This window comes from Lepisosteus platostomus, chromosome 1 (genome assembly GCF_059453375.1).
Source record: "Lepisosteus platostomus isolate fLepPlt1 chromosome 1, fLepPlt1.hap1, whole genome shotgun sequence".
In the NCBI taxonomy this organism is placed as follows: domain Eukaryota; kingdom Metazoa; phylum Chordata; class Actinopteri; order Semionotiformes; family Lepisosteidae; genus Lepisosteus; species Lepisosteus platostomus.
The window spans coordinates 38,629,741-38,644,405 of NC_142611.1; positions in this window are offsets into that span (position 1 = coordinate 38,629,741).

Genomic DNA, 14,665 nt, shown 5'->3' on the forward strand with positions numbered 1-14,665 from the left:
CATGAGATGTAAAACCAAGGGCCTGACTCTCTTTGGTCAATAAAAATCCCAGGGCGTTTCTTGAAAAGAGTAGGGGTTTTTTCCTGGCCAAATTTCCTATCGGCCTTTACTACTCATGGCCTCCTAATAATCAGCATCTATGAATTGACTTCATCACTCTGTTCTCCTCCCCCTGACAGCTGATCTGTGAGCATACTAATGCACTATGGCACTATTATATTCATGGACTTCACTATTGCACCCTTCTCCTGATCAATGCTTTTAAATAATTTTCTCTCCCTTGCTTTAAAAGCCTCTTAGCTTTTTGAAGGTTAAGTGTTTACTTAAAATTCACTACATGACCAAGAACCTCATAGTAACAGGTGTTTTTTTATTATGAAATCATGAGAAGTTACACAACTAATTGTGTAGCAGTTCATTAAAGTAATTATGTCCACCTAAATTTAGGTTTGCCACTGTGAAGAGTTGAATACTTATGAATAATGACTTTTCTGTTGTGTTCATATTAATGATCTAGAGTGGTGGGCTGGTACAGTGCTTACAAGCCGGCCACCCTGGATTCAACTCAGGATCTGATGTGCTATCTGTGTCAAGTTTGTGCGCTCTCCCTGTGTTTGCATGGGTTTCATCCGGGTGCTCTTGTTTCCTCCCACACTCCAAAGACATACTGGTAGATTAATTGGCTTCTGGGAAAACTGGCCCTGTTGTGCGTGTCTGTGTATCTGTGTCTGAGTCATCGTGGATCTGGAGCCTGTCCTGGCGAGCAACGGGCACAAGGCAGGATACACCCTGGACAGGATGCCAGTCTATTGCAGTACATTGGTCTTGCTTTATAATTCTGTGGTAGAGTGTTGGAGTCTTTTATTTCTGGATGTTAGAAGTTTTTGGAATGTTGTGCATGTGTGTGTGTGTGTGTGTATGAAAACGTGGGTAATGGGTCACATGATTTGTTGGTCATAAAGAGTTTTTTCAAAACTGTGCCATAACTCATTTTTGTATTTGATATTGTGTTACTCTGTAAATTACACTACTTTCAACTATTATTATAACTTTAAGAAAAGTATCATTTCTAAGATACCATATATATATATACACTGTACATACACATAAAAAATCCTAACTCCCATTTTTATAAGTCTGAAACCATGCCTTGTAACTGTAAAACTTGGAAGCCATAAAGTTGCCTCCTTCTTCTAGTTATTGTTTTTATTATGTGGGCCGAACCTTTGCTGTTTTGCCATTTGCTGGCATACATTTCTATGGTAGATGTTTTAAATAAATTAGTATCTCACTAACTTAAATGTAGTATTATAATTCAAACAAACACAAAAAAACATACACATTTGTTTTCTATGACAGCGAACAAAAACATTTACCTTGTAATTTGAGTAATTATATACTAATTGAAATATATTTACACAGTATTTTAAACTTGAGCTAAAACACTACTGAAGCAATGTGTTGTGGTTACAGTGCCACATGAGATTCAGTCTTTTAGGCATATGAAATGGCCAGGTTTCAGATCCATTGCTAGACAATGGCCGCTCACAACCAAAATGTTCACCATAATTAAATAAGGAACTGAGTGGGTGAATCTGAAAGTTTCAGATCCAGTGAGAATTTAAGGATATTTCAAAGTAATCATTCTGTCATATTGCAATTTGTTACCCTTTTTAATGTAGTATGTTATAAAAATGTTCTCAAACACACTTGTACAACTACTTGCACATACAGTACACTGTACAAGTATGCACTTCAGTTGGGTAACCAACTGGTGGCATTTGATTCCCATCTCTTTCTCATGCATTTGTCTTTGAGGACAATTCAACAGGTTAATTTTCGGTTTCTTTGTACTCAGTATTAAGTCCAGATTTTCACAAATATACATATAGAAGTGGTTTTCTGCAACTCTGGTATTAAACTTGGAGTTGTATAGTTTTTGTCTCTCTTTACAATATGGACTCCATCTGGAAGTGCCTAGCTGTACTTATTAAAATAACTGTGGCCTGCAGTAATATGTGGTGATATAAAACTATTAGCTTAACCTATGGATTTCTACTGCCAAATTCCTGGTAGAAGTAAAGATCTGGATGTGAATGGTCATGGTGTAGTGAATACTTAAAAATCCAGATAAAACTAAAACCTCTCCAAGAATAAATGTACAGTAGTTCATCTCTTTGTGTCTGTACTTATCAATTGATAAGAATGTCCCAATAGCCTGTCTTAATGTCCTGTGAAAGACCTTTGGCAATTAAGTGATTTTGAAACCAGAACCAATTTCACCAGTCTCTTGTTATTTAGAATTCAAACAGGCAAAGAAGAGCTATTAAAAGAGCACTTAAAAACAAAACTAAAAAACGATCATTTACAAGAATGAATTTCTCTTTCAGAATATTCTTTGAAGGAAGATAATCATTTCTGAAGGGCTGAGGAAGAATGTAGAATCACTGGGAGTGGGTGGTGAGTCTAGGATCTGCAGATGTTGGTTTGCGGGCTTCAAAAAGACTTGGCAATCATGACTAAACTCTTCTTGCACAGTGGTTTTGTTTAGTGAGCCTGCTAGCTGAGCATGGATTATGTGCTCTCTGCAAGGGTTATGATGACACATCTTGAAAGTTATATGGGCAAAATTGTGCTAATTATACAAAGTTTCTTATGTCAGTTTTACCTATCAAGTCCACAAAGTCAAATTCATTTTGAACTGTACACTAAGAACATTCTTTGGAGTCCTGTACTACCATGTATATACAGTATATAAAGTTATAATTCATTGTTTTGTAAAATATATATGCTGAAGCTCTTTTATGAAGGTTTAGAAGATAATGTGGAGAGTAATTTTGCAGTTTTCACATTACAATATTAATTTATTTGACTATTGTTTCTCAGTATTCGTATGATGACTTTCCTTACTTTTGTACGCTTTACTGCGTAGATATCTTACACTCTACAGCGCTTTTTCTGTGGTAAACCACAGTTAGCTTTTATACGGGAAAGAGCACAGTGGTTCCATTACATTAAGCTGGCTTACATTGAGTAAAAAAATATTGTTATGTAGATGAGGTAGTATCCTTAAAAGTGATATTAAACTTGAAGTTTGGTATGTAAATGCAAGGTACATTTCCTTAGATCAGATTCACTAGTGTTTCATTACAATTGCCAAGAGCAGTCTGCATAGCTGACTTTCACTTACGACTGTTTTTGATTTAAAATCCTAGGATCAAATTATTTTTATGTATTGAAAAGCTAAAATATTTAAATCTTCTTGGTCTTGAACAGAAAAGATTATTAGGGTACTTAGTATATAAAATACTCTAAAGGGCTTGGATAATATCAGTCCTTATATTTTCTTTAGAACAAACCTGGACACAAGAGGTAACTGAGTGGAAGTCTACTTTTTTCACACTTATACTGCTAATAACGGAGCCATGGTAGCTCAGATGGCAAGGGTATCTAGCTCCTGACTGCAACATCTTGGGTTCAATTCCGGGTAGGGGCAAGTGATGTAGCTTGCTCTAATTCCTTCCAGATGGCTCCCAGATCCACTTAGGTTGCTTTCCAAATGAGTACCAGTGGTTAATCATTCTGGGGGTAATAGGTGGGTTCCAGTGTTGGATGGCCCTTGTCCCCCATTCCCCAGAGGCCTTTATCCCCTGAAAAAGGGGACCTTACCTACCTATTACTAATAATAATAGTAGAACCACTGGGACGTTGTGACTGTAGTATGGTATCGTTTGATGTATACTACAAATCTCTAAAACTTGAGTCTAAATTCCCCCCCCAAAATTTATTTGAGTCAAGGTGAAGGTTATGCTTTAAAAACACGTTAAAAAGCCAAAGCAAATTTCTCCCTCAAACAATTCACTCAAAGTGATTCAATAAAGAAATAAAAATAGATGGAAAAGAATATACAAATTCTGTAAAATCATACATAAAATGTAGCACAAGATAAAGCTTGGTATTATTTAGCACTGGAGTCTACGTTCTGATGGCTTTACCACTAGAGTAAGCCTTTAACTATTCATTCAGCAAGAAACACAATTCAAGACTACTTATAATGATATAGCCATTTAAGAAAGAGATTACAACTAAGTAAGTTATAAGCAACAAAGGAAACTTAAAACACATCTTCTCTTATATTAAAAAGTAAAGCAGCACACTGAAGCATAGAAAATATATATAAAATAACTCAACTTACTGTATATAACTGTGTAAAAATAAGATTTTCTATAATTATACAATATTTGTAGTAGACTAAAAGTAAAAAATGAAACAAAGTGTACAAAGAAATTATATTGCTGTCTCAAATGACATTAGCTCAAACTGTACGATTACATTAATACAGAGCAGGAGAGATGAGTAGTACAGTCAATGGGGAGATGGGTAATACAGTCAGAAATCAAATTTTAGTAGTAAACATTTTCACAGTATAACTTTCTGGGGATTTTTTCACAATATCAAAGGCCCTACAGAAGGGCATTTGGTACTTAACAAGAATTCTGCAAGTTTTATTTTTTCGTTCATAATAGAAACTAAATCGAATACTGAAAAATTATTTGTACAAACTAAAAGTTAAATATTGACAGAGTGCTATTCATCATCTTAATATCTCTCTCCCAGTGTTAATAAAGACATACTGTATAAGCATAAGTGTCCCTTCTTACATGCATTGAGGCTGCTTCTATTTTTCATCACTTACATACATTGAGGCTGCTTCTATTTTTCATCACTGAAGTTTTGGTTTTCGTAAATAGAAGTTAGAACACTGCATACGTTAAAATACACAATCCTTCTTTTTTAATTGATTTATCAATCTTTCCTTGTCTGATGCCTTAAACCACATCTGCATTATCCATTTTATAACAGTAAAAAGGGTGGTTCTATGCCTGCCAGCTCCTCAGACAATGCTTTACTATTTGTATCAAACATGTGCCAGAGTTCATTTTCCAATGTGTTTTTTTAACTTTTTTTTTGCATTCTGCCATGTTTGAACAAAAATGTTTCTCAATAAAATACATATAATTTCATGTGACTTCCTTTTGCATGTTTGCGCAACATAGTGCCCAGTAATGGATTTTGTGATATGCGTGCCTTTTCCAGATGCACCATACAGTATATTAAAATACGAGGTAAAATCAACTTTCTTGATTGTTGTAAAAAAAGTACAGATTTCTGCTTAACAGTCATTCAGTGGTTATATGACTAACTTAGAGATTTAGATCACGCAAATACTGAATTTTGATTGGCCTAGCAAACATGAGTAAGATATTTACAGTATGTCATACATCAGATACACAGTCATCTCAATCTGCATTTGGAGTGTAATGTGTGCTTCTTTTCTATATATTCTGTGTATTTGTCTTAATTACGCAAGTTTATGATTGTGTTTTCTTTCACATGAAATTCAAATAGGTGTTAATAATTTTAAAAATCTCTTACATGAAGCAATCCTTTCAATTGTGAAAGAAACAGAGGAAAGGAATAGGTCTTAGTATAGGCATATTACTGAAATATTAAACCTTTGTTGTCTAAAAATTGGTGACCGTACTGAAATATGTCTTAAATGTGTCTATTTAAAATGTACTAGGTTAGGATCACTTGAATCCTTTTTTCAGTCTTATCAGAAATTTACTGTTGCCTATACTCACTTCGTATTTAACAATTCTAATTAGCAATAAAGTTTTTTTTAAAAGGTCTGAAATCCCCAAATTTCAAAATTCTTTTTAATCTCCCCAGATATTCACTGTAGCTTTACCTCTATGAACCACACAAGTGCAGGGGGGAATATAGCAACATATTACATTTTACTCACTGTAAATCCCACAGTGCCTGGAGGAGTTATACTACAAAACCCATAGGAACCTCAGGCTCAGGGCTCAGGGCTCGTTGTTACACACAAAAATGCTGCACAGACTATCTCAAGGGAGATAGTCACAAGTATAGCATAGTAGCCCAGGTTTAAACAGTTTTGTTTGGATTAAAGCTTTCAGCAATGCACTCCAGACATGCTTCTTACTGAGTATGCAACTGAGAAATCTCAAAAAAGAAGTTGTTTTAGTGAACAACGTGCTTCTATTTCAGAGCAAGAAATTATGAATATTAACACTGTTCAGCTCATGCTTTATTTTTTCCAAAATAGTTTTGCATAGCTCTTTTGTTTTAGAAATAAAATAAAATATTTTTGTTCTGCATTAAACAAAGATATGTATTTTGTAATAACATATCGATGTGTATTTAGTCTGACTCAAAGCTTATGGAAGTTCCAAAGTAATTTTTGATTACATCCTAGTAAAAATTCCATATCTTAGGAAAAAACTTTGAAAATGAAAAGGGGAATGAGGGAAAGCAGTTGCATGTACATTACTCCTTTCTGAAGGGCATGTCAGTATGGTATGTCAAAAACTATGGGCCAAGTGCAATTAGGCCTGTTAAGACATTGCACTACTCTGCATTACACCCCTGCGTCAAACAGCAAATCTGTCAGTTTGAACTGACAGTGTAATGCTACACATGGTTAGACTTAAAATCCAAAAACAACAGCTGCAAACATTTATTGAAAATAAGATTTGTATAAATTTACGCTGACAAAAGTCATTATATAGTTAGTCAACAATGGCCAAGATAATGCAGTTGTTTTATATTCTGCAATTCTTTTAAAATAAAAATATTAAGGGTTTTCTTTTATTTGTATTACCTCTATTACTTTTATTTTTGTTTATACATGCCCCTTGTTTGTACGCTGTTATGCACAAATGAGAGACAGTTTGCATTGTTCTACTCATCACTTTGTTTTGTTTTTCATTTTTTCTTTGGAAAAATATTTCAATTATATTTTTTATTTTATTGTTTCTACTAACATTTTGCGATTTTGTTTTAATCTACCATTGAATCATAACAGAGCTGTATATAATAGTATGGAGGTAGTCTTTTGGCTTCAAGGATACAGAGAGAGGAGCAAATGATGTTTGAGTCAATTAGATTTGATTGGCAAATGTGTTGAATTAGCCACAACTCATGCTCATTGCTGCTGCACTGTGAGTGGTTGTAATAGAATTTTTGAAGATCCTGATTAATGTGAATTACAGTGTTGACAATCTTTGTTTCTTCTCACACAAACTACAGTAACAGTTATTACAGTTAAAAAGACTAGTGGAGGCAGGAAATACATTGTGACTACTTTTTGTCTAAAAAGACGTTTTCCACTGCTGTGTGGTTACATGTGCATGATCTTCGCTTGTCTACTGTAGGATGATACTGTATGCCTGTAGTTTTTCAGCCTGTATTATTGTAATGTTAAAGTAGCATTTCAGTAGCATTTCAGCAGTTACAGACTGAAAGTTTCAACTGATGTCAGCAGCAAGAACTTGTCAAAACTGGAACAGCAAAATCCACACTCGGCATTTTCTTTGCTATCAGGGTATTTCCTTCAAACCAGGAAGTGCAGCGATAATGCAAGACAACATGGAGCAGGAGAGTGAGCATCTGACAAGCACATTTAGATTTTGGCAGCAGAACCACAGATCCTTTGGAGGCCCCAAAAATGTAAAGAGAAGCACAGATCCAAAAAAAGGCAAATGTGCAACCGAAGGTCCTTAAGACATGTCACGCTCACTGCATATGGTTAAAACTGAAAGACTAAAAAATGTATGTATGCCGTACATATTTATTTTTAATGTTTCATTCTCTTAGATAGAAAAGCCGATTGGCTGGTGCAAGTAGAGAGCTGAAATGGTGGAGAGCAGAATGTTTAACTGACTGTTCAAGTGACTGTTGAGCAGTCTGCACTGTATTTCCAGCTGTTGCAGTGGGGAGTTTCAGGGACTCTGCAGTCTGTTTCAGACAATGTGACATGGCACACGCTATTAGTTCTGGATCACTAGAGTCCCTGCAACACCATCTGCTGGGGTCAGAGCATTTGTTAGGGTCGGCGTCAGTCCCGCAGACACTCAATGCTTTTTGTGGGGAGCACCCAGCAGTACACATTTACATAAACAATACAGCAAACCTGCTCCCGGGACACAAGGAGAACAATGCACAGTCATGTTAAAAGGCTCAAAAAGTTGATATACATTACAAAGGCCATGGAGCTGGAAGCTGAAATGTGAATGTGGGCTTGGCATACATCACTGAGGGATTCAAATGTGAAATTCTAGCTTTTTCACAATTCTTTGATTTAATGCTTAATGAAAAGCCAGTCCATAACGCTTTTAACAACAAAGATTCTTTTTAAAAATATACAAAATATGATCAAACAAATGCATAAACATTTAGAACAGCTGATAATTTGAACTAGACCTATATCCTTGTCAAAATATGGATTTTAAGGATAGGATTCCGATATTTTATGTTTAGTTTAGATGGTTGTTTTAAACTAGTGTGGTCTTGACTTGTCTATTAAAATCTAAATGGTACCTTTTGCCTGAACAATGCAATTACTTTCAAATATTTTTTTAGGAAAGGGTTATACTGTTAATACAAAGGAAAATTTCTCATGTCTGAAATGTAAGTTGTCTGATTCTTCTACTCATCTCATGAAAGTAATAGTTGATGCCTACAAAGTTAAACAATCTCATGGCCTGCTATTCCCAATAAAAATGTCACAATTTCAAACTGACACCATGTAGCACCAGCAGTGAACTACAGCTGCAGCATGTGTTTTATTGTATTGTATTCACTGCTATTGAAGACTTTGATTTTTTTTCTTTGTGCCTTTCAAGGCACATGTATTAGCATTCTGCAAGTACAGTTCATCATGAAAATCAAAGATTATCAGGTATAAATACACAGACCAGAGGCTTATTTATCTGTGTTAAACTGAAGGTAAACTGTTGCAATTTGCTAACTCATTAGTCAGCTACAATACTCTTCACTTGTCTAGGCTGGCGAACCTCAATAAACTACTACATAAAGCTATAATACTGCACCAATAAGGCTATAAAGCTTAAAATTGAGAGTATAGTTCTCAAATAGATGTTAATGTGTGGTGCTAATGTTCAGTGATGTTATTTTTTTATAGAGATATGGACATTAGTGCATCAAATAGCAGATTTTTAAAAGATTGCTGTTTTACTTTTCTTTCTGATCGCATAGGTAAAATTGACTCTCAGAATTATCAAATAAGTCAAATAAATCAAATAAGTCTTCTGATACTATGTTGATATATATATGTGTAACTGCTCAAATGGGTGAAAATACACATTCCAGTTTGTACTTACAGTATATACAATAAGAAAAGATCTACTTACATCTATCGAGCCTGCACCAATCAAATCTTAAGGGTTTAAGGCAACTTTTAATTTGCAGTTTAGTTTGAAAGAGTATGTGAGAACTTTACTCATACATTTAAACATTTTGAATATATGAATCAAGCCAATCCAGGGATCTTCATCAAAACTAGTTATACAAAGACCTGGGGATATGGAGAGCATTCAACTCTAGGAGCATTTATTAAAATAGATGACAACCCTTTCAAAAACTACATGATGCTTGGATCATTTAACTACTGCCAAACAGATGAGCATAATCTTATGTTCTGTTCTTATACAGTTTTAGCCAAAAGTATTTGATTCGTTAAATTGAGGTAAGGGAAAACATAAACTGAATTTTAATAGTTTGAAATTGTGTTATTGAAAGATATAAGTGAAAATGTCAGATTAACGATCCTACCTAACATGGATGAAGCTAAATAACAGGAAAAAAATACAATTTTAGTATTTGAGAACTGTGGAATATCTTCTACCTCTTTTGATGAGGTGGTATGACTGAGGATATTCTCAGCACCATGACAGTTAAAAGTCTTTTTCAAACAAACACAAAAAAAAGTGAGTCAGGAAACACAAAGAAAACCTAGCCCTACCCTAAGCATGCTACCTTCTCTATACACCAGGACACCTAAGTTGCTTTCCTGAGAAAAACATAAATACAGACATACACAAATTGTAGTTCCTATCTCCCAAACCACAACCCACTGCCTTACCTTATATATACACTGTAAGTGCACGTCCGACTACCCTAGGTGACTGTGATCTTTGAATAATTAACCCCAGATGCACATCCCATTCAGTTATCAATTACAGGTATTTATACTTTTTTCAAGGGATTGCTCTAGCAGCCTCTTGTGGTCACTCCACTGTGTCACTACCCTTGGAACCTAGCCCTAGAAGGTAATCAGATGAAGCTCTGTATTTTAATGTTTTATGTGTCAACTCTTTCCTTCTTTTTACAGTTTTCGGGTTTTTTTGTACTTGTACTGTAGCTCCTGCCATCTGTCTGGAGATATGTCTGACTCATCCTTAAACACATATGGGGTTTGGCTTTTAAATATTGGTTACTTTGTTGCAACAGCAAAGGACAGACGACTAGTATCTTAATGGTATTCCAGTCAGGGAACACATATGGGCTGTCTTTTTCTTGTGAAGCTCAGTGTTTGGTGAAATAAAACAATCCTATAGTATAGGAATCATAACATTCGCCCTCTTCAACTTTTTTCACTTTATGTCCTTCTCCTGTCTTCTGAAACACAGGAGAACTTCTAAAACAACTTCTAAATCTTCTCCTGTAGATTCACCTGAGCAATTTAGAATTTGATTGAAGGATCAAAGAGGCTTCTTCAAAACCAGTTGCTTTTTTGACTGTTGAATTTTTAAAAAAAAATTGCACTTGGGTTTTACCTGTGGACAATCCTCTTGAGTTATCACTGAGCTCATTAATTTCTTGAGCTTCTTTAGATTTGTGCCACATCACTACTGGAATAGGCAAAGGATGTTTCCATCTGCACAAACCCTTTAATTACAATACAAACCTTTTTTAATGCTTGCATAATTCTTTTTTCCACACCTGAAGTCACAGTATCTTCTGGGTAATGTCTTTGTCAATTGTAACCTATGCTGTACTTTTTGGTAAGCAGACCTGTTCTACAATTTCTTTAGTTAATTCCTTTTTTGGTTTTGTCATTTCACTACCATTGTGAGATTTTTTTTAAATCAACACACTCCACTTGACTACACATTGATTCTAAAATTAAATGAGAGTTAGGATAATTGTTAAGAAATGGGTTGCATTTTCTTACCTGCCCAAATAGAGAGATGTGTTAGGTCAGGAGGATTTTTTCAATATAATGGATATTTCAATTAATTCTACTGCAAAGTTTGATTTTCATTGAAGAAACTGACCATGACCTATTTGGGTGGGGAGCTGGGACTGACAGGGATCACCCCTCCCTTTTAGACATGCTTAACTCATTTTAGTGATGCAAAATAAAATATTTGCTATACGATCACCCTTTGATTGCTACATCTGAAGTAAAAGAACAAAAAAGCTCAATAACAGTTAAAAGAACCATTAACGGGGTTGGGTACCAAAATGAGATGGCATTAAAACGTCTAACATAACATCAGAAATAAAAAGTTTGGTTGCAATTAAATGTGAAATTTTAGATCCAAGAGGCAAGAAGAAAAGAAAAAGTAAATGTTTAGCCAACAGAGCCAGTGAGATGAGAGTCCTTTATTCCTTGGTGTACAGATGCACAATCCACAGCCAACAGCACAAGAATCTTGGAAAGTGCTGCAGGAAATCTGGTGGAATATCCCGAGAGAATATCTGGAAAGATGTCAGAATAGTAACCCCCAAGAATATTAAAGGGATTATGCCTTTTAATAGGTGTTCACTCTGATTAACTTGTCATACTAGTTCTTTTCTTAAACGTCTGCACTAACAATAACCGGTTTGATAGATAGGGCCCATAGTCCTTGTTAAGTAAAAAATACATGAACTCAACTAAACATTTTAGAAAGTTTATTTTTTGGGGTAAAGTCTTGGATCCAATTGCTGCTTGTTTTGTAACATAGCATGATGGAGAAGACACTTCTTAAATTATCTACTGGAACCAAATCTACAAAACACACAGATTTTAACAACATTCAGTAAATATGAAAACTAGCATTCTAATGTCACAAGGCCGATGTTTACTCATCTAGATAAACGCTAAGGAGAAAAAGAAAGGAACAATCCACACGCACTGGCCTAACAAGCTTTGGCTGGTGGAGAAGTATGTAACAGAAAGGATGCACTTATCAGAGCGCTTACAAGAAAGACTGAAAAAATGTACAGTTTCTCACGTCTAGCCCCCAGGTCTTCATAACTAACAGCCCAACCTTTTTTTTTGTTAAGTTTTTCTGAATATCCAGCCTTAAACAAAAACACATTTCCCTTAACCGATGGTGTGCAGAAGCAACCCGTTTGCATGCAAGATGTTACGGACAGAAGCCAATAATGGCCCCATGTTGATGTAATGGTGTATTAAAGGGGTTTTCTTTAATTTCCCACTACAGAAGATGCCAAATGTCAAAATAAGCTACTTTTTAGAACAGCCTTCATTCACCAGGAAGGACATGTCAATGGAAATTAATATTTTAATTGGATAACATTAAATTGTTACATTTAAAGCAGAAGTTTTAGAAGTGAACATTAGCCTGGAGTTCTGGAAACAAAAAAAATATTCATCCCCCATAGGAGATCCCCTGCAGAAAATGCTGCCTGCAGTACCATCTTATAAAAACACGTATTTGATGTAACAAAGAGCTACATCAATAACTAGAAGTAGAAGTCCAGATGTGAATCCAAAAATCCATAGTAAACACGTTTCTCAAGATAAAACCTTATCTGTTAGCCCTAACACTCCCCTTTATATCTGACACACTCTTCTTTCATACAAATAAAATGCATGTGAAAATCCTTACATTCCAATCTAACAATTTCTGTCCTTAGATGTCAATACCACAAGTGAGCTGTACTGATGCACTTACTGTATTGAGACTATTGGTATGGCGGCCTCTAGTGGCATTCCTAGGGTGATTGCAGTCCTTTTGTGGAGTACCCTGTGATGGTTTTCATTCTACTTTAAATATCTGTAATTTAAACTAATTAATTATTAGGTTTTAATTTATTGGAAAGTACCTGTAAAAACTACAGACTGAAGCTGCCCATCCCTGAAGTACATCATTTCTATTCAATATCAGGTATTGCTAATACTATAAAAAAGAATCTCCAAATTTGTATATCAAGAGTATGTTGTAAGACCCGAATCTTTGGTTGCTACCATACATTGAACTTTCTATGAAGCAAAAATCTGATTTGTACAGATTTATTTCACTATGTTTTGGGAATTACAAAGTTAACAAATCCCTAATTAAATATTTTTTAATATACATCTAAACCAATACAATTTGGTCTTTGTGTGTGTCTATGTGTGGTGCTTGGCGTTAGTCCTGGAAGCAGGACTTATCAGAGTGTTAGGAGTAAGGTAATAACATGAGAAAAAATCCAAACCATTATTATTTTTCGTGAATAAACTTTCAGTTCTCAGTAAAGCTTCTTTACTTTATTTAACAAAACTAAGGACTGTTAATAGAATCTTTCTCTTAAGGAGCTCTTAAGCTTATCTTAACTCTTAAGAGAATCTTTCTCTTAATGAGACCTTTTCATTGGCCCTGAACTTAATGACCAGACATGTTTATAGTGTTGAAGTCTTCCAGCTTTAATACCTATTAGGTTAGAGGGGACAGAGGGACTTGCTTAGCACCATCACAACTTTTTAAAAATGTGAGGGAAAGGACATCTAAGACATTACAAAAATATTTTAAGATTTTTAATAATACCATCCTAAAATATTTCATTACTATTTTTCGCAAAAATAGTTTAAATTATAAATGATATTTTAAATAAAAACAAATTAAATCAAATGTCTTTCTTGTTTCATCTTCTAATATAACTATTCTCCGTTTTTCTTTCAGTCTTGATTGGTGTTGATCTTTACAAGTTTATACTTATTTAGTTCAGTCTCTAATGAAAATAGATGTCTGGTGCAGAATATCTTTTGGCTACTGGGCCATGTCCATGATCTCTACTGAATGGGCTTTTGGATTTTATTACAATGCTAGTTTTCCTCCACTGTGCAGTTCCTCCCAATCAGTTCAGAAAAGTCAGAGACTGTTTCTTCTGGAACAGTTTAGTTCAGTAAATCATAAATCATCTCAGCAGAAGAAAGGAGAAACGGTTGTTTGGAACAGGGAGATTGGGATAAGTAAGAAGTATGAAGTGGAATACAAAGATAAGGTCAGCCTGGGAGAGAGATAAAGTGAGGGAGAGACACAGTGGCTGATAACTTGGCCTGCTGCAAACGAACCCCAGCAGAGAGCTTCAGAAGGTCGGGCAAGGACCCGGTGGGGAGGCTGGGACTGATGGATTGGAAGGATTCCAAGCTGCCACACAGGGAAGCACTAGAGCCTCAGGAGAGGTCTGGGCACTGGGCCAACTGACCTGGGCTGAAAGGTACACAAGGCTGGGGAGCTGGCCTTGTGTGACACAGCTGAGATTTTGAGGAGCTAGGTTATATCGGCTGACCTCTTTTACTCTCCATTCATCAGGAAAATGTAGGAAACTGTTGTCAGTCATAACTGGGGATGGTGCAGCTGTGGTACACGATAATAAATCAAGTAAGAACAATCATGCCAGTGAACTGGATATAATAGTGTTTTATTGAGGTAATTCTTCTCTTATAAAAGTCAACACTGAATTTGTTGCTTTGTCAAATCTTTTGCTGTGCTGTTCAGTCTTAAAGCATGCAACACATTATGTGAGACTAAGTATTTGGAAACAAAGCCATGTTCCA